This window comes from Myripristis murdjan, chromosome 2, assembly GCF_902150065.1.
Source record: "Myripristis murdjan chromosome 2, fMyrMur1.1, whole genome shotgun sequence".
Lineage (NCBI taxonomy): Eukaryota > Metazoa > Chordata > Actinopteri > Holocentriformes > Holocentridae > Myripristis > Myripristis murdjan.
Window position 1 is genome coordinate 15,027,143 of NC_043981.1, and position 27,996 is coordinate 15,055,138.

General features: G+C 42.6%; 1 long non-coding RNA gene across 2 annotated transcripts in view; it reads right to left on the minus strand.

Moving 5' to 3' along the window:
- LOC115373958 (uncharacterized) overlaps positions 1-27,996 on the minus strand; it is a 72,920-nt gene that overhangs the window by 37,085 nt on the left and 7,839 nt on the right. The window contains exon 1 of one of the 2 annotated variants that reach the window (XR_003929576.1): positions 10,792-10,873. The exons of the other annotated variant lie outside the window; for it this stretch is intronic. This is a non-coding gene — a long non-coding RNA (uncharacterized LOC115373958). Of the gene's footprint in view, positions 1-10,791; positions 10,874-27,996 lie in introns of those variants that run through there. 2 annotated transcript variants of the gene reach the window in all.

Here is a 27,996-nt window from a genome sequence, read left to right on the forward strand (position 1 = left end):
CAGCAGCCACCAGCTGACTGACCAAGCGGCTTGCTCAAAGGCACAATTAGAGGGTCTTTGTTTCACCCGGAGTGGCCCTTTGTGCCGCGTTGTCGCCTGGCACTGGAGGGGAACGTCATCAGTCACCAGCTGAATGGTCGGAGGGAGAGGAGAAATCACACACACACACACACACACACACACACACACACAGGTTGGAGGTTCCTTTCCCTATCAGGCTGAGGGGTCTGACGGCACCCTGTGGTGCTTCAGTAGCAGCTCTCCCTGAAGCCCTCTTCAGCATGAGAGGGTGCTGATTTCGGCTCATCAGTGGATTTTTGGCTCTCTGTCACTTTGTCGTCAAGATGCACAGCCAGCTTTTGTGATCAACTCCTAATCCCAACTCTACAAAGTTAATTATGAGCCCTCACCTCTTGTCTAATCATGCCCTGATTAGACAAGAGATTTTATGACCAAAACAAATTATCATCATCAGTTTTTTGGAGAAGTATTGCAGTTTTTTTTATTTTTACGCACTGAGGCACCACAACTTGGATTTCTCAAAGCTTTTTTTTTTTCTCAAAAAAGAAAAGCCGGGCCAGATGAGGTTGTCCGGGATTAGAAACAAGTTGCTCGTTGGCGTTGGAAAACTGAACACCACATACCACCCATGAGCAATCCAGACCTCTCATCTCGTCTTTCTCTTCCTGCCGCCCTCCTTTTTCTCCTTTCCTCTTTGTCCTCATGTCCAATAACATCTCAAATACGCTGGGAAAATAAGATTTGGACCGAGGAAATTAATCCCATTTATTCTACAACTGCAACGCTGTAATAACAAAGTATGCAGTCAGTGCTTACATACTGTATAATGTATATAAAAATACACTAATTTAGAATACAAGCGGCTTAACCATCCCTCTGGGAGCTTTGCATTTGTGCAACTGAAACTCTATTATATGAACAGAACAAGATATGAACAACCTCTAAAATTTAGATGGTCAAATAACTTCCAGATTGCATCGTTTAAAGTTCAAGCGTATCAGCAGAGCCATGTTTTCCCAAGGCAGGTGCATCAGATCTCAAAACACACAAACCCTGATAAGAGCTCCCCCCTTCCTCCTCTCTTCTTAGAGTCACAGTTTATTATGCTGAGACCGAGAAGGAGCCAGGCCTGGATTATGATATGGTTGACATCATTTGATTCTCCTCCCAGGAGCTCTGAAAGTGCTCCATTAGAGTTATTGCTGAAGGAGGGGAGTGCCAACACTAGCAGTCTGTCCCTGATACCCACAGACTCACCTGCTGGGTGTAATCTGTCCTGTTAAGATTAAGCCAACTTTAAATTTACACATACTTTGGAGTCTTTGCACCTACGCAAACAGCGAATTGTGCTAAAGGTTGTTTGGAAGCAGACGAGAAACAGTGAGGATTTTACACGTCCGATGTTCAGCGCGTGCATGCACGTCTGCAGAGCCAAAAGTCTGCTGATTACGTTTTTAAATTATTCAATATGTCCACATTATTGCACCTCAACACACTGAAGTTTGATTGTTATTCTGCATAATTTCTTTTTGGCTCACAGTCATTTTGTAGCCAAGATGCACAGCCAGCATTTGTGATCAATTTAATCAAATCCTAATCCCAATTCTACAAATTTTGAACCTTCACTTTTTATCTAATTGTGCCCTGAACCTGAGCAAAGACCTTACGTCCAAAACAAATTTAGCTAAAATCAAATTTTTAAGGATATTGCAGTTTTTCTTTTTACACATCAGTGCACTAAAAATTGGATTTCTCAAAGCTTTTATTCTTGGAACATGAGAAACAAGAGGGACAGGTGAAGTTGCTCGTTGGCGTTTCACGTTTTAACAAATTATATCTAATTGTCTGAAATTTGCCATTATTGCCCCCTTATATTCATCCGTGTGCTTCGTAGACGTGGGTAGTCTTCCTGTAACATGTGCCGACCGCTTTACAGTCACTGTTGGGATTCAAAATAAGTTCGGAGATGGGAGAGACACCACAGGCCCCAAAATACAGGTCTCTAATCTTATAATTCACTGCTGTCTGTATTATGGCTACACACAAGACATGCCATTTTCAATGAAGACACTAAACACGAAACTGACAACACGCCATAAACCAGAAGACAAGGATTACAGTCTCCAGAAAGTTCCATCAAAGCAAATCGAGCCTTTTGCCAAGGCGTGGATTCAAAACTGAGCCGAGAATAGAACGGCACAATAAATCACCGTTAAATCCTTGGAGATTTTTCCTCCTGGTTCTGGTCTTCATATCTTACAAGGACATGTTGTTTTTCTCAAGATGGAGGCGCTGGCTTGCAAGGAAGAAGACGGAGGGAGAGAGGGAGGGGTGTGTGTGTGTGTGTGAGTGTGTGTGTTGGGGGGGTTAAAGAGAAAAGAGAGAGGGGTGGCGGGTGGTCAGGCAAGCAGGACAGTGACATTCACGCGTTGCGACGTGGCGACACTGACACGGTGTCCTCCCTGCCGCTCGGCCAAGCTGTTATCGCAGTCGGCCCCCGTTTCCAGGTCGCAACCCTCAGCGGCACCGGCATTATTGGGTCGCGGCTTGGTGCCACGGCCCAGCCCCGGTGTGGGCCGGCAATGCCATTGTCCAACGGCGAAGCGTGGCTGTGAGATACTGAACACGCACACACACACACACACACACCAACACACAGGACCACTGAACCACCCTGGCAACCTCCCTAGCAACCATCTGCCTTGCTTTGCCATGCTCGGGTTTTGGGCACTGCCAGCGACGGGCATGCCTTGACACGTCTGAGTTAATGGGACAAAACGAAAGGGGCACCGGAGGACAAAGGACTCACAAATGAAAGAGTGTAGCCAGCAGAGAGAAGGAGCAGTGAAGGCGCAGACAGAGAAAAGAAGGGCGGAAAGTGACGGAAATGAAGAGAGAAAACATTCCTAAGATCAAAGATCGTGCTGCGCTCAGTGAGCTCTTTGAAATAAGTGCCATCTCATGGCAACTGAGGAGAACTTGAACACAATGACTCGCTACAGATGTGAATACTTAATATTCTTGGGTCAGCAGTTCAAAATATAGAGCAATGTCATGATAAAATCGAAGACATGGCACTGTAATGGCTGTAGATTTTGCACATACAGATTACATATCTGCACACAGTGACATGGTATTAAAAAAAAAATCCATAGATTGTAATTGACAGTATTTAAACAGCTACATGTGGCGAGATTAATTTTGGCCTATGTTGACTTTGCCAGTAAGCAGCAAAAGACAATATCAGATGCCACGTTTATGCAGGACACAGTACGATTTTTGGCGATTGTAAACTTAGACCTCTGACATGTGGTATGGTGTTAGTATCTTACCAACAAACTAAATACTGCATTAGGACGACACATTTTAATCACAAAATCACAAAAATATTGGACTGATCATTTGTTTCTCAATCAAAACAGAAAGTCTGGTGTGCAATTGTGTTATGCGATTTAAAAAGAATATAATCCTGGTGATTATATCCGGTTTTTCTTGTGCTTTTCTACCACACCAGTGTGTTTCCTGTGCTATTTTTCCACGTGGCTCCTCTGTGGAAACAACCACAGAATAATTTTTTACCATCGTTTCCCCCCGTCGCCTCCATCTGTATTCAGTGCCATACCCCTCCTTGACATAATGCCTAGTTTTTACCTATTCAACTATCAAGTCATTGTATTGGCAGCTATTATCATTACAAACCCTATTGTCAACAAAGTAACAGACCCAACAAAAGTGCGACATGAAAACACAACAACTTCTGACAAAGAGCTCACGTTCAAAAATGTGTCAGGCTTTCTTGCGTAAAACTATAAAAGAATAATCAGCGCTTTTGAATGTCCTTATTTTCATAGCTCATTCAAGGGTGTTCGTTGCCCCCTTTCACTTTTGAATGGGAATTAGCAATTCGGGAACATAGTAACTTTGACGGGTGTCATTAGGCAGTTGAATGTACTGTGGTGGACTTTAATGACTTATGGCTTCTTTTGTGTGCCGTCCACATGTCGGTGGGATTGGGCCATCTTTGTGATTTCTAATTGGACTTGGAACGAGTTGTTATTTTGACGTTGACAGCCCTGAGGTCAACATCGGATCAGTAAGGACTCGGAAGAGTGACGGGTCGCTTCCTGACGCTATAGATTTGAGGTGTGGTGGGACAGGTTTGGGCAGTTAAAGGGCGGGGGGCGGGGGCGGGGTAACGGTGTGACGCGTCATCACAAGCAGATACATCTTCCCCTGTCGGACGTGTCGGCTTGTGTTGCCTTATCGGTGCTGCGCCGAAGGGCCTCCGAATCAGTGACCTCATATCTTTATCTTCCGCCAGAACGTCTCCTTTAACATGCAAACACACCGCCTTTGTCATGGCACAAACACAAATCAATCCCCTGCCCCCTTTTGGCCGCCAAAACCCAGGCCTCTATAAAGACCAAAGGGGAACCTTAGACAACCCATGATGGAGCCTTTTTCAATCGAGCACTTGTCCCTGAGCTTCTGTGGACCACTTTAGACCAAATCTGGGTCACACCGCCCCGGCTTGTTTAGAAAAGAACAGAAAAGTCTGACTGGGGGAGAATTTCCAAGAGCAGCATTTCAGAAGAAGCAAAAATTCAGCGGAAGCCAGTTTTCTCGCACAAAGAATTTCAGGCATTTGAAGATTTGGAGACGATATAACCTTTGCGTGTCTACAGTGACAACCGATAGTTTAGGGTTATTGTTTGTGAGCGCGCTTGGTCATTCCCCTCTGTCTAGACCACACAAAGATCCAATTTTTGCCCCGAGAACTCCCTCGCTGACTTTTTTTTCCCCCACCGTTTTACACAGAATATGCACTCCCTCCATACAGCACCCCCAGGGCAGAGGGGAGACAGGCGATGTCAAGCCAAAAAGGAGAGCGCGCCACTCCCCTGGGTTGTACAGACTGTGAGATCAAGCGCTCTTCCCTGAGTTCGGTGTAGCTCTCATCTTTTTTATTTACTTCCTTAGAAGAAGACGGAGACCCTCCGAGACCCCGGGGTCTGGAGACGGGGGCTAAAAAGGAGAAAAAGAGATTGACTCAAGGATATGATGAATGTAACAGATGAAAATGAGGGGAAATTTGGAGTCGGGCCAACTCTCCTCTTTCTTCCCCCCTTTCCTTCTCTCTTTCTTGCCCCCTCTCGCATTTTCAAAGAGCTGAGAGGCCGTAGGAAAACTGAATGAACCATGACCACAGGCAGATGCTCCCCACATCTCTCTCTCTCTCTCTCTCTCTCTCTTCTCTCATCACGCCCTTCCCACTTTACACCCCTCATTTCCCACAACTAACTTGCCACTGTCGTTTCAACAAGGCACATGGTACATTTACAGTTTTTTTGGCAGACTTTGTTGCCGTACATTGTTGTAGCAGACAGAAATTCAAAGTGGATTTGCTTCAAGACAAAAAAAAAAAAAAAAAAAAAAAAGTGAGGTAAAAGTGTTGCATTGAAATAGTTTGGGATGATATCGTGAATTGGTTTTTCTTTACCTTCACGTTTCAACGTTTATTTGGATCACGGCGTCGTCCACTGTGGCGAAGTGGTTTTATTTTGTTACGGTGCCATTTTGACCGATTGCCATTTGTTAATTTCTGCTAATCCCCTCCGGACACGCTGTCCTCGAAGGCCAAATGAGCACAGATGGGGCATTTTTAGTCCCTGGGAACAGATAATATGACTGATTTTAGATTTGAAATGAATATATCACGCTCTAGATGGCAGGATGTTTTCATTCACTTATGTTTTTTAAAAAAAATAATAATCAAATATTTAAATTCTAAAATTACAAAATGTGTAACAATGAAGTAAAATGAATCAATAACAAACTTTTGCTTTAAAATATCAACTTCATGAAACCTTTAAATATTAAATATTCATTTAGAAATACCTTATTAAAACTCATGTATCTATATATTTATATGGTTTTGTTGAGATACAGCGAAATAAAAAAGGTGAAAAACTGTCTCAGGCATACAAACACATTCAAACAAAGCACATTATAGTAATTAACTAAAGAATCAACATCATTTAAAGACATTTTTATGGAACCTATGACATCTAATACTATGAATTTGCATGTTAAAGACCAAAAAAGAGGGATCCTCCTTTTTAAAAAGTTGACAAAGTAAAAAAGGAGAGTAAACTGAGTGCATTGGTGTTACGTGTCACTGTTTCTCTGTGTGGTGGATCACTGCTGACGTGGGTCAGAGGAAGAGGAAGAGGAGGGTTTTGTTGGGTTTCATCGGTGTGAGACACTTGTATGACTGTACAAAACATGCAGATCAAAGCTGGGGTGTTCACACAAGTCTGTTTTTTTTTTTTTTTTTTTTTTTTTTTTTGTGGTAGAAACATACATTTGGTTAATTTTGCAACCCCAGCTGTCTAGAAAACCATTCTGACAAGTTTGTGGATTTGGAAAAAAAAAAAAAAAGTTCTAATGATACGAATGCTCTTGTGACAATAAATTATGTCAATATTCCTTTTCAAATGCAACATAAACTAGATTGCTTCATATTAAACCCGTTCTGATGATTCCCTCTGCAACGTGTCATTGTTTTTCTAATGAATCGATCGGTTAAGATCCTAAATAATGTGAATTCAAATTTTCCTTTCATTGTAAACTTGCCTTATGTTTACCGGCTTGTTCCACAGCTGCTGCTCTGAAGTTATTTCTGATGGTGCAGTAATTGTTTCTCAGGCACCACAGTGAACCGCATCGTGTGTATTTTTAGCGTGTGTAGCTCATGCAGATGTCCACGCCGCAACATGCATACGTGGGAATGGACGGACGTGCCTTAACGAGAGGTATTTTCCTGTGTGTGTGTGTGTGTGTGTGTGTGTTTGTGAGGACCATGACCAAAGTTCTGAGTGCAGAGCAGGAATCAGGCCAAATGCTGGCAAGCGACGGGGCAGTGAAGCAACCCGAAATTCACTCTGCTCGCTCTCAGAAGGCTTGTTCTCGCTCCTGAGCCAGCAACACCTGGTTCATCGCTCCGCTTTGCCAAAAACAATGAAGATTTCACTGCCAAAACATTGCATTGCTAAATATAAAACCTCTAACTTTGCCATTTATGAAGACAAATCATTATCTGATATCCATAGAAGTGGAGCATTTAGTCAAAGAAAATGACATCATTGTCATTTTACGATTTAAATTCTCCAATATTCTTTGGAAATAAGCAATTCTGCAGCAACTGTGCTCACCTACTGAGATGCTTCAACAAATGGCAAATTAGAAAAAGAAAAAACATTCAGCAAGTCGTGTTGGTGAAATATGGAAACTTAATGGACAATAAAAATCAATGTGATTTGGCTGGAGCAGCCTTGAAAAACAACCATAATGTGTGTGTGTCGACCATTTTTTTTCCTCACTGATTTCTCATATTCCCAAGGAAACCCTCTGTGTCTTCTGATTCAATTTTGTATCTTGTTGCTAGCAGTGAGCTACAGTTTATTATCTTATATTCATTTATTTTTCTTATATTTACTGATTCTGGACAGTCCAACTTGGAGAAGAAAAACAGGAAGGGAAGAAAATTAACCTACCAGGCTCATTTTGAATTTCTGGAAAATATATTTTATGGTTAATTTTAGCTTACTGATAGTCAAACATTATTCTGTGGTTCCTCACCTTCAATTTGAGTTACTTTTATGATGTAAAAACTCCAAAACCCACAAAACTCCAACTGCAAACTGATGAAAAAATGCTAAAAAATTATTTGCAACAATTGTTGATAATTTGACCTTACTATTCCTTGGTGTACAGTTTAATCCATGTCATGTACTTTGAGTGAACATGTTTAGGGAGTAAAAATCTTCAAAACTTCAAAACATTTCACAAAAGTGTGTGACGCTCTCGTCATGTTTTTTCCAGAGAAACACACACAGACTTTTTGGAATCCGAGAGACTGGACTCACTGTTTTACAGCGACACTCAAACCAACTGCGCTTCATTCATTCAGGCACACATTTACACACACACACTCCAACACACTCACACAGCGAGAGCGGTGCAGAGGATATGATACAGCATAATCCCCGCTTCGGGAGAAAAAAAAAGGGGAAAAAAATGGACAGAAATCCCTCCTTCACCAAATAATTCTGTAAATTGAAACTACTCTATTGCTGTGTGTATCTGCCCTGACGTGTAAGGCATGTTATTGTTTGAGACAACTTCTCTGTGCGGGGACGCAGACCGAGCTCCTCTCCCTCTCACTAAAGGATATCCTGATAAAAAGGTAGAGCAGATGAGGGGGGCGGTGGCGGCGGTGGAGGGGGGGGATTGGACGAGAGGCGATACGGCACATAGAGAAATTTCATTTCCTGCCTTGTACGGAGAAAATAATATCAGCTGGGAAAACCTGGCCGAGAGATGGGAGATTTCCCCTCCCTACATTGATAACCATTTGTTCATTTCCTGACAACAACAGCAAAAGAGAGAAAAAAAAATAGATAAATAAATAAAATAAAAAAAATAAAAAAGTGCACGAGTCTCCTCCAAAATGGAACAGGCTGAGTTTTCCCTCTCTTTCTCGTTTTTGTTCTGTGGCGGACGGGGAGTCTATTTCATCGCCAACATGCCGCAGTAGTCCTAATCACAGGATCAGTTATTATTGGAAGGAGCATTTGCTGCACTGGCTGAGAGAAAGAGAGAGAGGGAGAGAGAGAGAGAGGGAGAGAGAGAGACTGGGGTCCATGGTCAAATTCTTCCACTTTTGTGTCGCTTGGCTTTTCTCCGCCAGGTCGGATTTGCATTTTAATGGAAGGCTTTTATAGACTTCTCGGTGGCGTTCGTGGCACCACAAGTGGCATCATTAAGTGAACTAAGCCGGATTAGAGGCGATGCCGAGGTCAGATACCCATACGCCATAACAGAACCGAAGCTTTCTCCTCCAGGATTAGACACTGAGAGAGGGGAAGGAGGGAGGGAGAGGAAAAGAGAGAGGAGGTTTTTTTTTTGTCGGGACAGAGAGGAAGAGAGGGGAACATCGAGAAAAAGAGAGAGATAAAAAGCAGCATGGCGATAGAAAGTGAGCGAGTGGGAGAGAGACATAAGCAAGAAAGAGGAGAGACAGACTGCAGCAAAGGTGATGAATTGCTTGTAAAGTGGGTCCTCTTGAGTTCGAGGGCCTCTCCAGTTCTGCTCCTGGCTCCTGTTCGGCTTTTCTTTCCTCCTTAAAGCGACAGAAAGCGCAAACCTGGAGCCAGCGGTGTTTGCGAATAAGACTTGGAGTCGGTTGTTGCATGAATACAGTATCAGATGTGAGGGCTTCACGGCAGTAGGGCTGTTCATTTTGATTTTCTGGGACACCCGCTGCATCATTTCACCCCACCTATCTAGAACCTGAGTGGACGAAAACACGGATTTTGACATTGACTAGATGTTGCATCAAAATGAAATTTGAGTTGATGTCCGTTGACGTCCACCACCGCTCCCTGCATCGTTTTGCAAAAATAAAGACCTATTTTTTTTTATATATATATATTAACTAAAACCTCCATCCAAAGTTGCTTTAGTGTGAAATTCGTCTGTCCCATAAAATCACATTGGGAAATTGAGCTTGTTTGGGTCGGCTGCCTCCAACGTGTTGCCGTCGCCGTTGATTGGAGCACCAAAACCTACAAAGTTCTGGGTTTGCATGACTGAATACCCCACCACTGCTCTGCTGCTATTTTTCCAATTAACCTTTACAGGGTCCAACCTTTACATGCAACGACGTGGATCAATGCCCAGAGCGATAAACATCTGCAGAGCATCTGCATATAATGTTTCAAACTCAGACAAAATGGCTTTTTGTTGTGCAAATATTAACTCCGGTGCATTCGCTAAATGTTGCTGAATGTGATTTGACACGTGATAAGCGATGTGTTGCATTCAATGAGCTGAAGCTGCAAAGGACTACAAAGAGTTGACCCTGAGACGTTGGCATGGAGATGTAAACGATGGGAATGACCCGGAAAAGGCAATGGAGACGATTTTGCTCAAGAAACTGACCAGTTGTTGTATTTTGGACCAAACTACGGCCGTATGCAAACTAAGAGCTGGTGTGAGAAGAGTTTAATGGTTCAGCCGGAGCCTGAATGAACTGCAAAAGGTGTGTGTGAAGATTCCCAGTCATCCAGGTCATGGTTATCCAGGGAGGGTTGAATCGAGGGCAGCTGGATACTTGAGGATGTTTGACCTCTCCATCCAGGAGGCTTCTTCAGCTCTGACTGACTTTATGAGGTTCAATACCTGGGACTTGCCACCAGTCCGTCAGAACAGAAGAAGCCTCTTGGATGAGAGGTGAGACATCCTCAGGTACCTGCGACCAAGTCCAGTCGCCATCGATTCAACTCCCCACGGACGACAAGGGGCCGTTTTCCACCAGCCTGGCACAGCCGTACTCTGGTTGTGTTTCCATTGGTCAATTCTTTAAAGAGAGTCAGCACGCTGTTCTATTCTACGTTGATGACCTAATTTTTCCGTTTTCCAATTCAGTGCCAATGCTTCTCGCTGTCTGGTCATCATTGGTCCAATTCATGAATCATAAGAAAATGAACTTGCAATATCAACTGGCTGCACTGCAAACAAACCTTTTTAGAATCAGGAGCTTTGGATTTTTTCGTCCAGTTCCAGTTGATTTTTTTTTTTTTTTTTGGTCCTTGCTCAACAAAAACCGACCGTGCATTGGCAGGTTGAGGCAGGGCTACAGTGCTGTTTGACACCGTTTAGCTGCGCGCTTGAGCATCAACGAATCTGTCGGTATTTTGTTGTTACCTGTCAAACAGCTGCAGAAGACGCGTGAGGAAAACCACAGGAGGCGCCACGGAGCAACGACGAGGCCCGAGCTCCTTATTGTGAAACCAGAGGGAAACATCACTACGTTTGCACTATGAGCAGGAACCTGAGCAACTTTAAATAAAAATAAATTGATCGAAGGACAAATAAATACTGCAGAACCGGATTTAGCGTCAGTTTCTGTTGTCTCCCATTTGGATTGGCTCTTGTTTGTGGTTGTTTATGGAAAAATCCAACGCTTTCCACCAACATGTCTGTGTTTTTTCCACAATTTCTCTTTTCTTCTGACAGCAAAGCCAGGTTTCTATGCCGATAATCCCCTAATTTAACAGCGCGGGGGATCACATCACCTCAGATGCAGCGTGCAACTAAAAAAACACAACTGAAAAATCTTTTTTTTTCTTTTTTTGCTTTCATTTTGAAAATTGGAACAAGGCGAGGCAGTCTTGAATCGTTTGTGATTTCGTTTTGTTGTGGATTGTAATTGGAGATGTCACAAGGTATTTACACTATACAGTAGCACACTAGTGACTTGATGTTTTTATATGTACGCTTGTGTGTGTGTGTGTGTGTGTGTATTGCTCATGAGTCTAACACAGCGTACGGTGCAGAGATGAGCGGCCCGTCACTCAGCAGGCATCAGGCCGTGGAGGTCACACCCCGACGGTCGCGGGAAGAAGAGATTATGCCTGTGTGTGTTTTCTGCAAGTGCGTGCGTGCATGTGTGCGTGTATATGTGTGTGTGTGTGTGTGTGTGTGTTTAGAAAATAGCAGAGATTATGCATTGTGATATCAAACTGGGTTAACGTAGCGGGCTGTGTTTGCATACAGGGGTGCCACAGCCTCGCGGTTTAAGCTCTAATCCCCGCACACTGAATCCTCCCTGGCTGATTTGGCACTTTTTCAGAGTATTAGGCCACCAGGCGAGGAGGCTTTGTTTACCCAACAGGCAAGTCATCATGTTTAATAATATCCCGACTAGCCTCCATTTTCCTCTCCTTTTTTGCCTCGCCCTTTGTACGGAGAGCGTTCGGTTACTTTGGTATACTTCAATGACACTGAAAAATTACGCAAATATGATTCCCTTAACTCTTATTCAGCCGGGTTTATCACATTAAGCTTCAGAATCGCTTTTTCAAGGGGGATCTGTCCATTAAAGCAACATTAAAATGGACATAATAGTAAAATTAAAAAGCATACAACAGCGTACACAAGCAGCATTGCTCATTGTTGATTTGGTTCTCATTAAATGTCTTTCAAATCTGTCATAAAATACTTGTGTATGACTGATAAGACTATACTGACTTTGTTTCTCCAGTAAATATCTCCATATTTAGGCCTATAGCATTTATTATTTATGTTTATAACAGACTGTGCTTTAGAGTTAAACATATGAGGCCCATTTCTTACCAGCAGTAAACTAATAATGCACAAAAAAGTAGTTTGGAGGGGAAATTAACCAGCGCATTTAATAATAGATTAAAATCAATAGGAAAAACATCACTTCACAGCTGCTTTGATTAATGGTCTCTGCTGGAATGATAAATTAAAGTTGAAAACTTTCTGTACACATTATTAACCCCCCGTTTTCTAACTCATTTAAAACCCCACGGGCCAACTTCCCATTATGTTGATAATATGGGTATGGTTTGCCAAAACTCTTTGTGCTAATTGTGTGTTGGTTCAGAAAGCCATTTTCTGTTAGAGTGCACAAATCCATTACGACCTCCTCCTTAGCCCGGATAATGGGGATTGAATTAATGCAGTGGCTAAAACATGTGGCCTGAGCCTCCTAAAGATATGATTGATCATCTTATTCCTGGCTATTCAAGCGGTTTGGTTGTGTTAATCGATACTATTAGCGCCTCTGGATTAAAAACTAACGAACCCGGATCCGAGCAAACAAAGATGTGAGGATGGTTTTGAATATCAGAACTTGTTGGGGGTGCGCTTGATTGACACTGCCAGATACTTCAACTATTTTGTTTTGGGGATTTTAAAATGTGTTCAGTTGCATCTCAGTGAACCTTTAATTGGGTTTCCCATATTTGGACTTCGTCATTAAGAAATAAATCCCAAAAATTCTTTACTGACAACTTAAGGGAAAGATGATTTTTGGAAACGCTGGTCCTTACCCAAAATGTGACGAAAGGCTTGGCACCAAAATCGCCTCCATGTCTGTCCAGTGCCCTAACATTTTCTACAAGCAATTAGCATGAACATATTACTGCTGTTTCTACGATGTAAACAAATCATTTTGAGCGAGGAAAATCCAGGAGATAATGAGGAAAATATTGGACTCCTGGACTCGCAGTGCAGTCATTTGGCTGCAGCACAATTTTGCTGTGCGCAGTTTGGTGTGATTTTATGGTCATTTTTCCCCTGTTTTGACTGGAAAGCAGCGATCCCTCGGTGACGTCAGCTATTTCAGAGACAGCTGACACGACGCCGCACTGGTTAACTCGCTCTGCGTTATGTGAGCGTGCAAAGTTCACCGGTGTTTCCGCCGCAAAGAGGGTGAACAACCATCGAGAGAACTTGGATTTTGGTGCGAACTGCCCCTTTAAGTTGCTCCCGACTTGGTGCTGTGGTGCTCTTGCTGAAAGCGGCTTGGTGCTGGTGAAGCGTCCCTGATTGGCTGTGTGGTGGAGGGGAATGAAGCCAAGTTTAGCTGAAACAAGAGGGAAGGGAGGATCGAAGGGCAGAGGCACAGGTAGAGTGGGAGAATAAAAGCTGACAGGGGAAAGATGGACTCAGATAAGAAGCGATGGAGGACTGCAGACAGGTAATAAAGGTGCAGCTGAATGAAGGGATGGATGATGGATAGGCGGAGGGATGGCGAAAATAGAGGAGTTGGTTCCTAAAATGCTCGAAGCCTGATTGCTGGAGAAGTGGGCTGATGATTTAGGAGCGAGCACAGGTTTAACCCTGCAGGCAATGGAAACACAGTCAAATCTGGTTAAATGTGAAATAAACACCATAAAAGCAACTTCACGGCTAAATTACAACAGACTATATCCATTTGCAGCAGAACCAGTATTGCAGAAAAGGAAACACACTCAGGTCTTTATTCAGTCCAAGGTTTGTGAAACACAACGAGCCAGAAAAACTGAATAAGTGCATTTTTTTCCATTTTAGAGCCTGGTTTTTAGACAGTACATGCACACCAGCTCACGGTTTTTCAGTGAGAATACCTCTAAGTAACTAACGTGCATGTCGACAAAGTGAAACACATGCAAATCTGTACACAAGTTATTTAATCTGGTATTTAGCCTTAAATGTATGCATCTTTGAGTCATGCATATCAAAATTGTTCAAAAATATGTTAATACTCCATTAACTCCTAGAAAAAAAATCCCTCAGAGTGAAGCTGCATCGGAAACAAGAGGAAATATGCCAGAAATAAACATTTCAATACTGAATATGAGACCAAATAACATGATTTTTGGAAGATATGGTTTTAATTGTCCCATGTGGGAAAATTTGGTTCCAGTAAGAGTCAGAGAAAAAAAAAAAAAAAACAGAGAGCAGAGGAGAGTGGGCCAGACACCTGGGATGGCTAAAATGGCCCTAAAATAAAATCAAGACTATTTAAATAATAAAGTTTTATAGAAAATGCAAAATGCAGACAAGCTTCATCGTCACTGTGTGCAAATTCAGCGACTCCCCAGCTGTGCAAATGAAGGAAACCCCGGTTCTTGTCCTAAAGGGGGTATGGCTCTATTTTACCGTCCTGAGGCTGGTAAGTCAAAGGGCGTGGTCTGCACAGTCCAGGATGGCGAGCGCCTTTTGAGTTGGATCAGTTCCCAAACCTTAGAGAGTTCAAACTGATTCCATAAAAGTCAAGTGTGGAAAAGAGCGATTTAAATGCAGGAGAATGTGTATGTGGGGTTAGACGGCGGGGCAGGGCAGGGCAGGCCGTGCCGGGAGGGGTGAGAGGTGTGGGCTAATCTGCGGCCGGCTGATATAGATAAACAGTGACGCCTCCCAGAGAGCGGATGTTGTACCCAGATGGACTCGGAGCAGTCGGCGGCAGCGGGGGGGAGAGAGAGACAGATCAGATAGGTGGAGAGGGGGGGAACACTGCAAAAAATGTCCACCTTGGCAAGTCAGCGAGTCACAAAACACCTCAGAGTGCACCTTCCTCGTGAGCCACTCCATTTGAATTTGCAAAAGTGGAAAAATGCAGCAAATCACAATATGTGATCCCTCCGAAAAACGAAATTCCTGTTACTTTTTTTCCAAAATATTTCAGGATCACCAGTTTGGAATCTGAATACTGTTTGATAAACTGTTGAATACAAAGCCTCTAGCCTGAAACAGTGCTGATTATTCTCATTTCTTCATAGTTGAAAGTAAATATTTATTCTTGTTGTATCAGTGGTTATCTTTCTTTTTCCTGGTGAAATCGCTCTGAAAAAATGAGAGAAGGGGGACGGTTGCTCTGTTTTCTTACGCCACATTCGCTGGCACTCGGACAGCAGATTTTCAGTCTTGAAAAATTTCCGACCAGATAAAAAAAAGAGAAATAGATAGACATAGATACTCCAAAATAACTATCTTTATAATCAAAAGTCTTGCTCTATATCTGTTGCTGTGTGTTATTTGCCCATTTTGTTATGCTCTCGTATAATAAAAATATAAAACTGATACAAGTTTAAATCATATAAAAAAGTTGTTTGCCTTTGGATTTGGTTTTTCCATCACTCCTTCCATAGACTCTGAGACATTTAGCTCTGTTTGCACTGGAAAAACAGCGCCCTCTATCTTTTTTGTGCCGTAAAGCAATCCAGCAGACTCCCATTAAAAAAAAAACAGCAAACTGGCAGGGAGCAGCCACAAATCCTCTCTCCTGATTACATTAATGCCTCAACATGAATGTGGGGATGTTTTCTTAACGTCACAGGTGGATGTTTATTTTTTGCAGCGTGCAGGCAGGTGGAGGGGCGGATAGAGGGAGCGCAGCGGGGAAGGAGAGAGAGATCAGATCATCTGTCCTGGACTCCTCTGATGTGTCATCTCACACTAATATGATCTGAACCTCTCTCTCTCTCTCTCTCTCTCTCTCTTTGTCTCCTCCTCTCCCCGTTCTCTTTCCCCATCTCCTCGCCTCCTCTCCACTCCTTCACCTCCCTCCTCTCTCTCTCTCTCTCTCTCTCTCTCATCCTGCCTCTCCGTCCTGTCTCCGTCTCATCAGACCTTATCGAAGCTCCCACATTCATCGCTGGGGTTTTTTATCTATCTAATTATGTCGCCACTCACCTTTTACAGGAAGTAAAGCAAGACCCGGGGCCTGCTGGGAGGCTGGGGCGGAGTGTGATGCTTTGCCTTTTGCGCACACACACACACACACACACACACACACACACACCTCCACACACAGGCTTGTAGAACAGCGGCACAGCATCACACACATTCAAATTTACACATATGCATGCAAGGCTATGAGTACATACACTCTTTTTCTCTCTGCCATACATACACACACACACACACACACACACACACACATATACAATTATTCCCCTTACCCTTGTGCCTTTTCAATTCAGAATGTCACCTTTTCAGTATCATGGGGGCCCTTTGAGCGAGGCCCCGGCCCCAAGTCCCCCAAACAGCCCGGCTCAGCGATAAAACTCCCCAGATACCCTTCCATTATGAAGCAATGATAGGACGTGCTGCCTGGAGACACACACACACACTCTCTCTCTCTCTCTCACACACACACACACACACATACATACACACACAAATGCATAGAAACTCTCATGCACTTGCAAAGATACCCATGCAGGCACCAGAGCAGACACATCCATACAGATATATGCACACAAAAGGAAGGCACAGATGCTGCGGCACTTATATAAGTGCACACACACATTCACACACACTCACACACACACACACATACACACATCTCCTTATCAACCTCTCTCAGTACCGACTGCCTGAGCTGCATGTGCTCTTTTTAAGCATAATCCTACAAGAACCCAATTGTTATTGATATAATATTTTATACAGCAGCTAGCCAATGGTTTATCAGAAAATGGGAAGAGTAAGCATAGTTAGCGATATTTCTGGCCTTTTTTTTTTTTTCTTTTTTTCATTTTCATATACAGAGCACACTCTCCTTTTGAAGAAAACCTTTTCAGGCTGTACACGTCGATACGAGTGATTTTAATAATCCAGCTCGTGATTGCTTGATTCAAACGGGGAGCCGGGGGGGAAAAAAAAAAAAAAAAAAAAAACAACCTCAAAGCAGCTTGTTGGATTGTTTGGCAAATTTTAATAATCACTTGCAAGTGAAGATGTTCGCTTTGATGTTTAATAATCAAAATTGCCAAGTGCTGATTTAAGTGAGGATAACTGAGATTCACTGGACAAAAAAAATAAATAAAAAAATAAAAAAACATGGAATAAGCACATTATTTGATGATTGACTCATTACTTATACATATTTATTCATCAATATTCTGTTTTTTAGCTGGGACTGTATTGCATTGTTCTACTCTGTCATTTATATGCACGTGTACTTGTCAATTTACTTATTATTATTGAATCTGACACTTTAGTAATTTAGTTTTGATGGCTGTGTTTTTGTGTTTGTTGGCCCTAACAATTTCAAGATTTACTACTCCAACTTGCTGAGGTTTGACTGAAATGAGGAACCTTTTAATGAATTTAACTGGTTAAAAAATGGAATTAACACATCATTTGACGGTCGAGTCCACAAGTTTCTAGTTGTGTGCTTATTCCACTTTTTTTTTTTTTTTTTTTTTTTAAATCAGTTGAGTCTGATGGGTGTCACTTAAAATCAGCCCTGGGCGGTTTTGCGTCGTGCACCTTTAAGCAACTGCCTCTGCTGAAGTCATGTGATTGAAGTGTGTTTAAAAACGACGACAGCAGCCATGAAAGGCATTTTTACTGAAACACTGAAAAGTCAGACCTCATTTTTTGATGCACCCTTATCTTGCACAATGCATGAGTCAGCGTGCAAGATAAAGGTGCATCAAGTGCAGTTTGTTTTCCTTTCTTTTCTTTTTTTTTTTTTTATTCAAATGTCAAATTAAAGGAGTTTTATGCGACGCGGCTGCAGGATCAGGCCTCCGCTGAGGAGAGGTTAAAGGACGAGACTTCCTTAAGGTTTCCGTAGCACTCCTCACAGCGGGACGTTTCACAGACAGGCAGGAGCGAAGCCTTTCAGGGTCAAACTGCTGTAAACGCCGCTGACTGCAGCCACAGGGGGCTGGGAGCTCCAGGGTGGAAGTGTGTGTGTGTGTGTGTGTGTGTGTGTGTGTGTGTGTGTGTGTGCTTATGTGTGGCAGGAGTGATAGGGGCGATAACCTCCAATGCTAAAACCCCAACGCTGCCGGCCATGCCCTATCTGCTCACTCGATCCCACACACACACACACACACACACACACACACCGCAGTGCGTACAATATGTGATTTTAATGAACCTAATCTCCAGGATCACCAGGTCTCTGAGCCGGGAAATTAACGAGAGCAGGTTAAACACACACACACACACACACACAGCAGGTTCAATGAAACCTCTTTCAAATTATTTGTGTGTGTCTGTGTGTGTGCGTGTGTGTGTGTGTGTGTGTGTGTGTGTGTGTAAGGGGTGAAATTGGTTTTCCTCAGGATTAAAGGATTAAAAAGCCTGTTAGGTCCTCAAAGTGCTCCAAATACCCCCCTCAATATTCATCACAGCAGATACAAAAGGCAGAGAGGAGCTCATAATGGCTCCAACCTTCTAATCATTTCAAGCCGGGACGCTGCTGATCTCGCAAGACACCACACACACACACACACACACACACACACTCCTTTATTATCATTATCCACACTATTAGCATGAGATAAGAGCTGTCTGGAAATCACAACAGGAGGAATTCCATGTAGGAAAAGCGATGACCGGCTAAAGTGGCTGGAAGCGTTTCCGATATTATTTGCACAAATTTAAAAAACGCGGCCCGGGCTTGTTTCTCGCGCAGCTGCTCTGAGTTTTATGGGTTGATTCATCCACGTCAGCCGGCCTAATCCAAGTATCGGAGGCCATTTTTAGAAAAATAGATTTGAGCCCAGGTCGGGTCAATACAATTAGCCCCGTTGCTCTCCCCGCTGCTAACGATCCCCTGATGCCAACAGGTCTGCCAGCCATAAATATGTTGAAGAGGGTAATAAATCAGTATCAGTGCGCCATCACAGCCAGGAGGCGGCCTCAGCGCCCTCAACACACACACACACACACCCCCAGCACACACCCCATGGAAACACTGTCCTTTTAAAGTATCTTAAAGGGAGGAGGAGGGGGGGATTAATTGAAAGTGATTGAGAGCGTTTCTCACCGTGCCCTTTTTTCACCCAGCGGGTAGCCACTTGTTCGCTGACAGCAATAGAGGGATTGGTTTACATTGTCTGCTGCTGGCCGACCAGTGTGTGTGTGTGTGGGGGGGTACATTAAAGTGTGGGGGCCTAACAAGTCTGAAATTGATGCCGTTTGGGGTAGAGACTCATTTTTGATGGTTGCTGACATTCAGCTCTGCAAAATATTGTGCTGGGTCTAAAAAGGTCAAAGCCAAGGGCGAGAGAGCACACTGTGAGCTGCTGCTGGAGGCGGGGCGGGGCGGGAGGCGGCGGGGGGGGGCACCCAAAAGGATTTTTTCAAAGGCCTCAAATTAAATGTTGAGAAGCATAATCCACTTAAATTTATTGATAGGAAACTTAAAGTAATGCCGGCTAGATGCTTTGGAATATTTGACCTCACCGTCCCGGGTTGTGTCCGGTTCAAAATGCCACCACGGCACAAAAAAATTCAAATGCAAATGCGAAATGTGTCATGTTACAAGGTATTGAGTCTGCATTTCAATTCACAAAATATGAAAAAAAATGTTATTATCATGATTAAGGCCATACTTGCAATCAAAATACATCCTCTTTGGAAAAAAAAAAAAAAAAAAAACAATCTCTTGTTTTCCATAAAGTCCATATTAATCTATAACCAATAGTGATGACGTTTCATGTTTTTTTTTTCATCACAATATTCCCCAACAAATATTAACCGAGTCATGCAAACAATGTGCCAGTGAGTAATACAAATCACACCAACGCTTCCTCATTCTGCACAGAGAAAAGATTTATTTTTACTGCATTGTGTTTATTAGGCTTGTTATGAACAAAGTGCTAATTTCAGAAGAATTATTACTACTTAGCCGTCATACGTTACAGTATGCACTTTTGATTGCATCTTTAAAATTACCTCATGGTATTAATAAAGGTGATCTGAACTGAATCAGATTGGACCAGAGTGAATCAAACTGCATTGAAAAAGGAAAATATTAAAAAAAAAAAAAAAAAAAAAAATTAGCTAATATTTTTGGTACAAAGTGCATGATGGCATGATGAGGAACCTCTTGTTGAGGTGAAAAACCTTTGCTCTCGCTACTGCCGCTCCCTCTCTTCATTCATTCTCTAGCTCGCTCGACCACCGCTGCTCGCTCATTCTCTCTCTCTCTCTTGTCTGCTTGTCTGTTTTTTTTTTTTATTTTGTTTTTGAAAATGCAAGTTCATGTTTGACTTGGTTGCCTTGGCTGTGCATCTATAGGCAAAACATTTTTGCGTATTAAAAAAACTTCTTTTTTTTTCCATGTTTCAATTGACTTGGGCTCTGTGTGTGTGTGTGTATCTGTCTGCAGCTAATCTTGCATACTACCTGGCTTATCAGTTGAATATTTTTTATGCACAGTTATGACTGTATGACTCAGGACGTCTCGTGGCGGCATTGATTCAAAACCTTTGGAAAACAAGCACCGGAGAAGGGGCGAAATGCAAGCACTGCCTCCGTGTTTTCCCCTCTCCCAGCAGGCCAAAGAGGGTTGGTTTGTCGCCTAAATCTCCTCTAGTTTTGTTGTGCAACGACAATATTATGACTGCAACTGGGAAAAGAAATAAAACTGAGTTACCGGCCCACACTGGGTCACATGAGCCGCCCTAACTCAGTGCTTTCTCTGCCCGGCTGATGAAAACCCTGCTGCCTTCGGTCTGGACTTTCAGAGGCACTGCTCAGGCATGAAACACCCCATCAGCTACTGCAGCCACAGAAGACAGGAAACTATTATGCACATCATTTTTCTCTGCTGTTGGCACGCTGTAGTCATTACAGGCTAAGGTCCCCCCTCCTCTCCCTCCTGAATCACATCCCCCTCCTCCTGTATCTTCTGTCTCCCCGGCTTGTACTGAAACCCCTCCTGTCTTGTTTGAGGAAAAAGGGAAAACCTCTCTTCTCGCCGCTTCTCCTCGGCTCTTGTTTCTTTAGCCGGCTCTGCGCTCTATACGTCCCGTTTAGCTGTTTTCTCACGTTCGCTATAATGTCCGGTAGCAGCCCCTGAGGTTTCGCTGGTTCCTTTGGAGAGGATTTGCTTGGAAAACTTTCGAGACATGAAACCAGGAATGCCATTTTTTTTTTTTTCTTTTACAAATGAACGTTTAAAAAGTTCTGTCCTGCAGTGTGCTTCATGCCAAGGTTGCAATCTCACAGTTTAGTTTACAAACCGTCACTTTCTGGCCTTCCACCACCCTCCTCGTGTTTCCATCACCCCCCTCCCTCCCTCCCTCTATCCTCCGTTCGCTCTTGTTTCAGCTAAACTTGGCTTCATTAAATCACTAATGAGTCCCATTAACGGATCCAGCGATCAATGCTGCTGCTGTTCACTCGGGCCTCCGCTGATACGGGCTGATTAGTGTTAGTGTTCGCCACTGACCCTGTGTTGGTTTATGAACCTGTGAGTGTGTGTGTGCGAGTGTGTGTGTGTCCTGTCAATGCTCGTAGAACTTTATTGATTTCCTGTTTGGCGAGTGGATGCCCAGGTGGGCCATCTCTGAGGAATTTTCTCCCAATAATACATTATTTTAGGACTGACAGTCACACCAGCAAGTGTCAAGGTCCCACTGGCCACTCGGGAAAAAATGAGCAAAAACTGACAGTAACGGTTACACTAGCAATAAATAAAATAAATAAAAATAAGAAGAAGATGAATAAGGCATCAAGCTTTATGTAAGATATAGATTTTTTTTTATTTCCTGTAAAGAGGTCCTATCTGTATAATTCACTTATTATGATCCACACTAGATCCTCATGAGTTTCTTTCAAATTTAGGTTACTGCTCAGCTTATTAAAAGCTCATTTGATGTTAGTTTTGGTCACTGGTCAGTGTTGGGGTTATTATTCATCATGTATGTCATCACTGGATGGGGGGTTAAGCCCATATGATGGATGTAATGGAGGAGGTGCTGTGATTGATCATATCATGTAAAAATAAATTTGGCACTTTGTATTCTACATTTCTTGTGTTGATTTACAGCAAAGCGCTCCTCTTTGATGTAAAAGTACAACTCCAAACCGCTCCGCCCTGCTGTGCCCCCCTGAGACGCTCACACTCAGGCCCCCCAAAAGTCTCGAGCCAGCACTGCTCTCTCCGACCTTTTTTCCGCCTCGCTCTCGCTCTCTTCTCCCCATTTCTCTCTCTCTCTCTCTTTCTCTCCTCGTCTCCCGGTCTCGATGTTTCACATTATCCCCACCAGTCTGTCTGTGGTTTTGAAGTGTCGGGGAAGGTCCGCCTGCCTGGACCTCCACGGCTGAAGCATCCCAGAGGTTATAACGATGTCAACACAGCAAATCACAGTTTGATGGCATTCCCATATGCTCCCGACTGACCGGGATCGCCCGTCCCGGAGCGCTATTATACACGAGTTCGGTCAAATAGTATTTCCTTACAACCCTTCGCGTTTTGTTCTAACCTCTTCAGAGCACCAGATGGCTGGGGTTTGGCTCGAGCAGCAACACGAGTGACCGAATGTTTGGAATATTTGAAACGTAATTTTAGAGTTTATTTTGTGACGGGATGATGCTGGATCCCTCGGCTGAAACCAGGCCGGGTTCAGTTCCCACGCAGGCGACGCAGCACAGTGCAAACGGAGCGAGATGAGCTGCATGTCATTTCAGCTGTGCTTTTGCAATGCATTTTGAAATGATTAGGTAAAAGATCATCCTCACATCAGGGTGTGAAATATTTGAAAAACACAACCCCGAAAAAGGTTCATTTAGGGATGTGACAGCAAAAATGAGCAAAAAAAGGGGAAAGCATGGGCCTCACACTCTAAGTTTTCTTTTTTTGTTTCTGTGGATCATAAGTGCTCATGTCACTTTGTCATATTTCTTGCTCATGACGCTCAAATGGTGGCAAGATTGAAAAGTGAACAAGACAAAATAATCTTCACGGATCCCCGAAGGGAAGCCGGGAAACTCTTGAAAAAAGCAAAATAAGCGTTTCGGTGAACGCGCAAGTTGTCACAATATTATTTTCTGGTGGTTTTGAGAGGATACAACAAAAGTATTCAATTTTGAAATTAAGCTAACACAAGCTGAATGCGCGGGCCAACGCATTCAGCTTTAAATCAAGCATTTAATCCAAGTGTATAAACAGAACGTCTCACTGTGGAGGCCAAACCTCCATCGCCGGGTGGAATGCAGCAGAAATACCTACTTTCTTTGTTTGATTTCCTCCATGTGTCTTTTTACAGACGGGGGCCTCTGAGGATTCCCCCTCTCAGGGCCGCCGATGATATTGTTCTCTGCGGTTTGCATCTGCTGGCTTGATAATCCAGTGATTTCGCCGTCAGAGGGGGATTCTGGGAGCGCAAACACGCAACAACACACAAACTCCTGGACTGTGACGGCGGCTATTGTTCCTCCCAAACAATGTCTTCACTTTGATGTCTGTGATGCTTGGCCGGCCGAGGGAACTTTTTTCACTCTGCGCCCGCCGCCCAGCTCCCCTCACTGTCTCTGTCTTCCTCTTTCTCCTTTCCATTTGTTGTCTTCCCGGCGAGGACTGAGCAGCCAGCGTGCCGTGTAAACATGCTTATTGTTTTTAATTCCACACACTTATATTTTAGATATGTTGTGACATGTAAAAAACAAATGCATGGACTTATTTTTGTGTAAAGTGCAGCCCAGAGAGACACACTAGTGAGTGAAATACACAGTGGATATGAAAATACACTAATTTTTTGCAGCTTCAATTGTGGAAAACACATTTTTCCATATTGCACAACAACGTTAATGTCACATCAAATAGAAAATATCTGCAGGTTTTGTGCATCGTTTTTACACGTTTCCCAGGAATTCAGCAGCTCATGTTTGGGGATCTTTGGAAACCTCGGGATCTCCGCGAGAATTTAAAATAAAGTTCTGTGGGTTTGAACAAAGTGGAGGCCGTGAAGAGGTTAAAACATCAAGCTGGAGAGGTACACTCAGTGCCAAACAGGGGCACAGCTGGCTATGGGCTCGAGAAATAGAAAACATAACTTTTGAAAAAAACAAAAACAAAACAAAAAAACCATATATGTAAACACACTCAGGGTCGTCCCGGATGTAAAACTCAAGAGGCTTTCCGGTGACTTTCAAGGTGTTTGGTGAAATTCAAAGACTTGAATTTGCATGGCATCGGTTAAAATTAGTCATCATACAGGCCTCATATTCTACTCAAGAGATGACTGTAAAAAAAAAAAAAAAAAAATCTCTGCATCACAGTTTTTTTTCAGGACTTAAAAGGATTATTCTTAAGACTGTAAGCTGTCCAGAGATCAATTTCAAATCCACAAATTTTCAAATATTTTTAAGCAGCAGCACCAGGCCTAGTGGGAACCTGCAGAGTTAAGAAAGTACACAATAAAAATCTATTTCAAGGCAGAGTTTAATGCAAAATCCCTTCTTTTGGAGGGCAGAGGAATATTAAAATATACTAAAAAGTTATTAAAAAGTAAAAAATAAAAGAAAACTCAATCAGAATGTTCTTTTATTTCTACACACAGTCCTCGTTCTGTTATTCTCTACGTGACATGGTGTGTTGCATGTTGTTTGTCACGCCGACAAAGATGTTTTTGTCTCACTAAAATGCCACCAAACGGCCCCTCAGACGGCGAAGGTTAATGTTTTTTATTGTCTGTTGCCAGGACGACATGCCGCCTGATCTGTTGACTGACAGGTTCAATCCTCCAATGTGTTTTGGCACAAAAGGTGACAAGCACATGGCAAGCTGGCTTTTGTCCCCGCCTCTGAGCTGCTTAACCTGGGCCTGATTTCTCACTTATTGGAAAAAAAAAAAAAAAAAAAAAAACTCTGATATATACACACACACACACTGCAAAACATGTTTGCAATCTATCTGCAAATATTCTTTTGAGTTTGCATTTATTTTGTATTTTTAGACTATTCCTCATAGCCATCATATAACCTATTGATTTGTAATTTATGACATTATGCTGAATTTTCAAATGTGAAAAAAACAGTCATCATGCATACAATTTTTTTTTCCAGTGTTAAAACTTTCACATTCCTGCAGCTTTATCTCTATAATCCGTTATAAAGTGTCAAATTTACATTTTATGATGCACGTTCAGCCTCTTGCAGCAGTTTGAGAGCAGCCGATTTTATTCTTTGCAGCAACAAATAAAAATAGATTCAACAGAATACAATTATTTTCTATTTTGCAGCCTATTTTAGAAGAGTGACAGAGTGAAAAATACACACTGCTGGTCAGGAGTCATCTCACCAAAAGTGCTCATTTCAAGATCTGGATTTCCACCGATAATCACTTTCCCGCAAGTTAATTTTCCCTCATGTTAAAAGATAAATCTTCCAAATAAAAAGCCGTGGTTTCCTCCAGAGGTTTCTGACAAAATGCAGCGAGCAGGAGCGGAGGCCTGGACCGGCACCGTTTGGCCTGGACCGGCACGAAAACAGGAGCTGTGCGCCCCCTGCTGGCTGCTCTGACAAACACTCCCCATCTGATACAGATGTGAGGAGCACAGAGAGGGGAGACGAGTGTGAGTGTGTGTGTGTGCAGATGCAGTGGTACTACAGGGGCAACAAGCACTAGTCAGTACAAAAATATTACATTTTCAAAGTGGAATATAGATTTGATTTTTTTTTCCTTTTCTGGTTTTAAAGGCTGATTTACCATAAAAGAGTCAAATTTTATGAACTTGTAAAACTGTTATTGCTGTTCTATTACTTGCTTCTACCTGTTCAATCATCATATCCGCATTAATAATAAAAATAAATAAATAAATAAAGTGTAAACATCATTTATCTTATGATATTTTGATTTTGTCCATTTGTTTTACTCTCCAGTGACAACATCTCACCCCAAAACCCCCTAACCCTTATTTTAACCCTCACACTGTCCTAGATCTGGTTTTAATAAGGGATGATAAACTAAAACATTTTTCATTAAAATGTTTTTGTTGTCATCTCTTGAATCTGAGAGGCTGAAGTCTAATCAAGTCCAGCTGAGTCACACCAGCAGTTTCACTTTGGGATCACAGGTCAGTGTCACATGTCAGAGTGGAGCCAGCCAATCACAACACACCTGGGGTTTTATTTGTCCCGCCCCCCCTTTGTTGACTCACCTGTTATCCAAACTTTATAAATTCAATAGGACACTGATATTTTGTCACAATTTTAATGATACCAATACTGGTCATTTCTTAATTAGATAATTTTTCAAAATAATGGTCATTTTTAGGAGAGAAAAAAAAATGACTCGACATGACACAAGCCGCCCATTAAAGACAAATTTACTACAAAAGCAAATTTGAGGCCAGATAAATGTTTGTGCTAATGCATGCATGCATGCAAAAAAAAAAAAATCCAGTATTTTACAGAAGTGGTATGATTAAATAATAATAATTAATAAAATAATTAAAATGGCAACAACATAAAACGTGCACATTTGCACATTTTTGTGTTTGTTTGTTTGTTTTGTTTTGTTTAAGGATTCCCTAATCTTCTTAAACAAGCCGTGACTTTTCCAGAGCAACTTGCGCTTTCTGCATATTCGGCTATTTATGATTCCAGCAATGTTTAGGGAAGTTTCATTTCATTTGCTTCATTTTGATTGTTTATAAATATTTCCTGATCTCTTTCAAGTTTAACTGTAAACCAGAATCTCTGTGCAAGGATCCTGAAAGGCGTTTTTAAGAAAGTTTTGGAGTCGTGTTCAGCGAAAATACCATGTTAAGTGGAGACTGACTGTAGAAAAGAGGCTCTCTGCTGGACTTTGCACAACACTGGAAATGTGTTATCTATTTATTTTTCTCCCCACCAAGGCGAAGAGTCCTCACTCTTACAAGTGTGATGATCTCATGTCTCATCGTTTTCCACAGCCACGCGGCACAGACCAGATAAAACATGACACAAAGTCCTGAAGCCACCCAACTTTACTACTTGAATAATTTAAATTCAAGTACTTTCACTTTTTTTTAAGGAATCGTTACCAAATGAGCAGCTTGTGAGTATCACAGCAGTATCAATCTGCCGATCCACATGTGAAGAGACGAGGTCGTGCAAAGCGCTTCAATAAAATATGGAGCTTTAGCGAGCGGCAGTGTCAGACATGGACTTTTTCTCGACAACTTTACTCCTACAAACCTCCAAAATCCTCGAACCGGCGGCTCTACACCCCCAATCCGTATATTTCAGCTTCAGTTTTGCACAGTGGGAGGAAGTGGAGACGCGTCGTCCATCTTTTACACAGTCTTCAAGCGAGATATTTTCACTTTGCTGGACACTTTGTTGGGTCCAGACAATATCATTACCGTACAAAGGGAACTGAAGCCCACCCAGCTCTGAGGGAATGGATTAAAACTCAAGTTTTATTATAGTTAGTGACATCAAGGACCTCTCACATCTTGGTGGATGATGAAAATGGTCCTCAAGAATAATATTAAAACAAGAAAATCCCTGTTTTCAATGTTTTATCATCCTTTTAACCTCAAGATCAGCAGAATGTCCTCACTTTGGAGGATTCCCCTCGTCTTTCTAACCTTGTGAAGACATTTGGTCCTCATAATTACAAGAAGAAATCACACACACACACACACACACACACACACACACATACAGATAGGACCCTATGTTGCAGCATAAAGCCAGGTAACAGTGTGAAAACAAATCATTGGTTTAAAGCCAGATAATCAAAACCCAATCAGCCATTTTTCCCTCTCTGTCACGTCTGTATACTCTGGGAAGTGACAAGAAGGCGGTCTCTCCACCTCCACCTCCACCTCTCCCTCTCTCTCCTTCATCCCTCATTCTCTCTCTTCTCCATCTCTT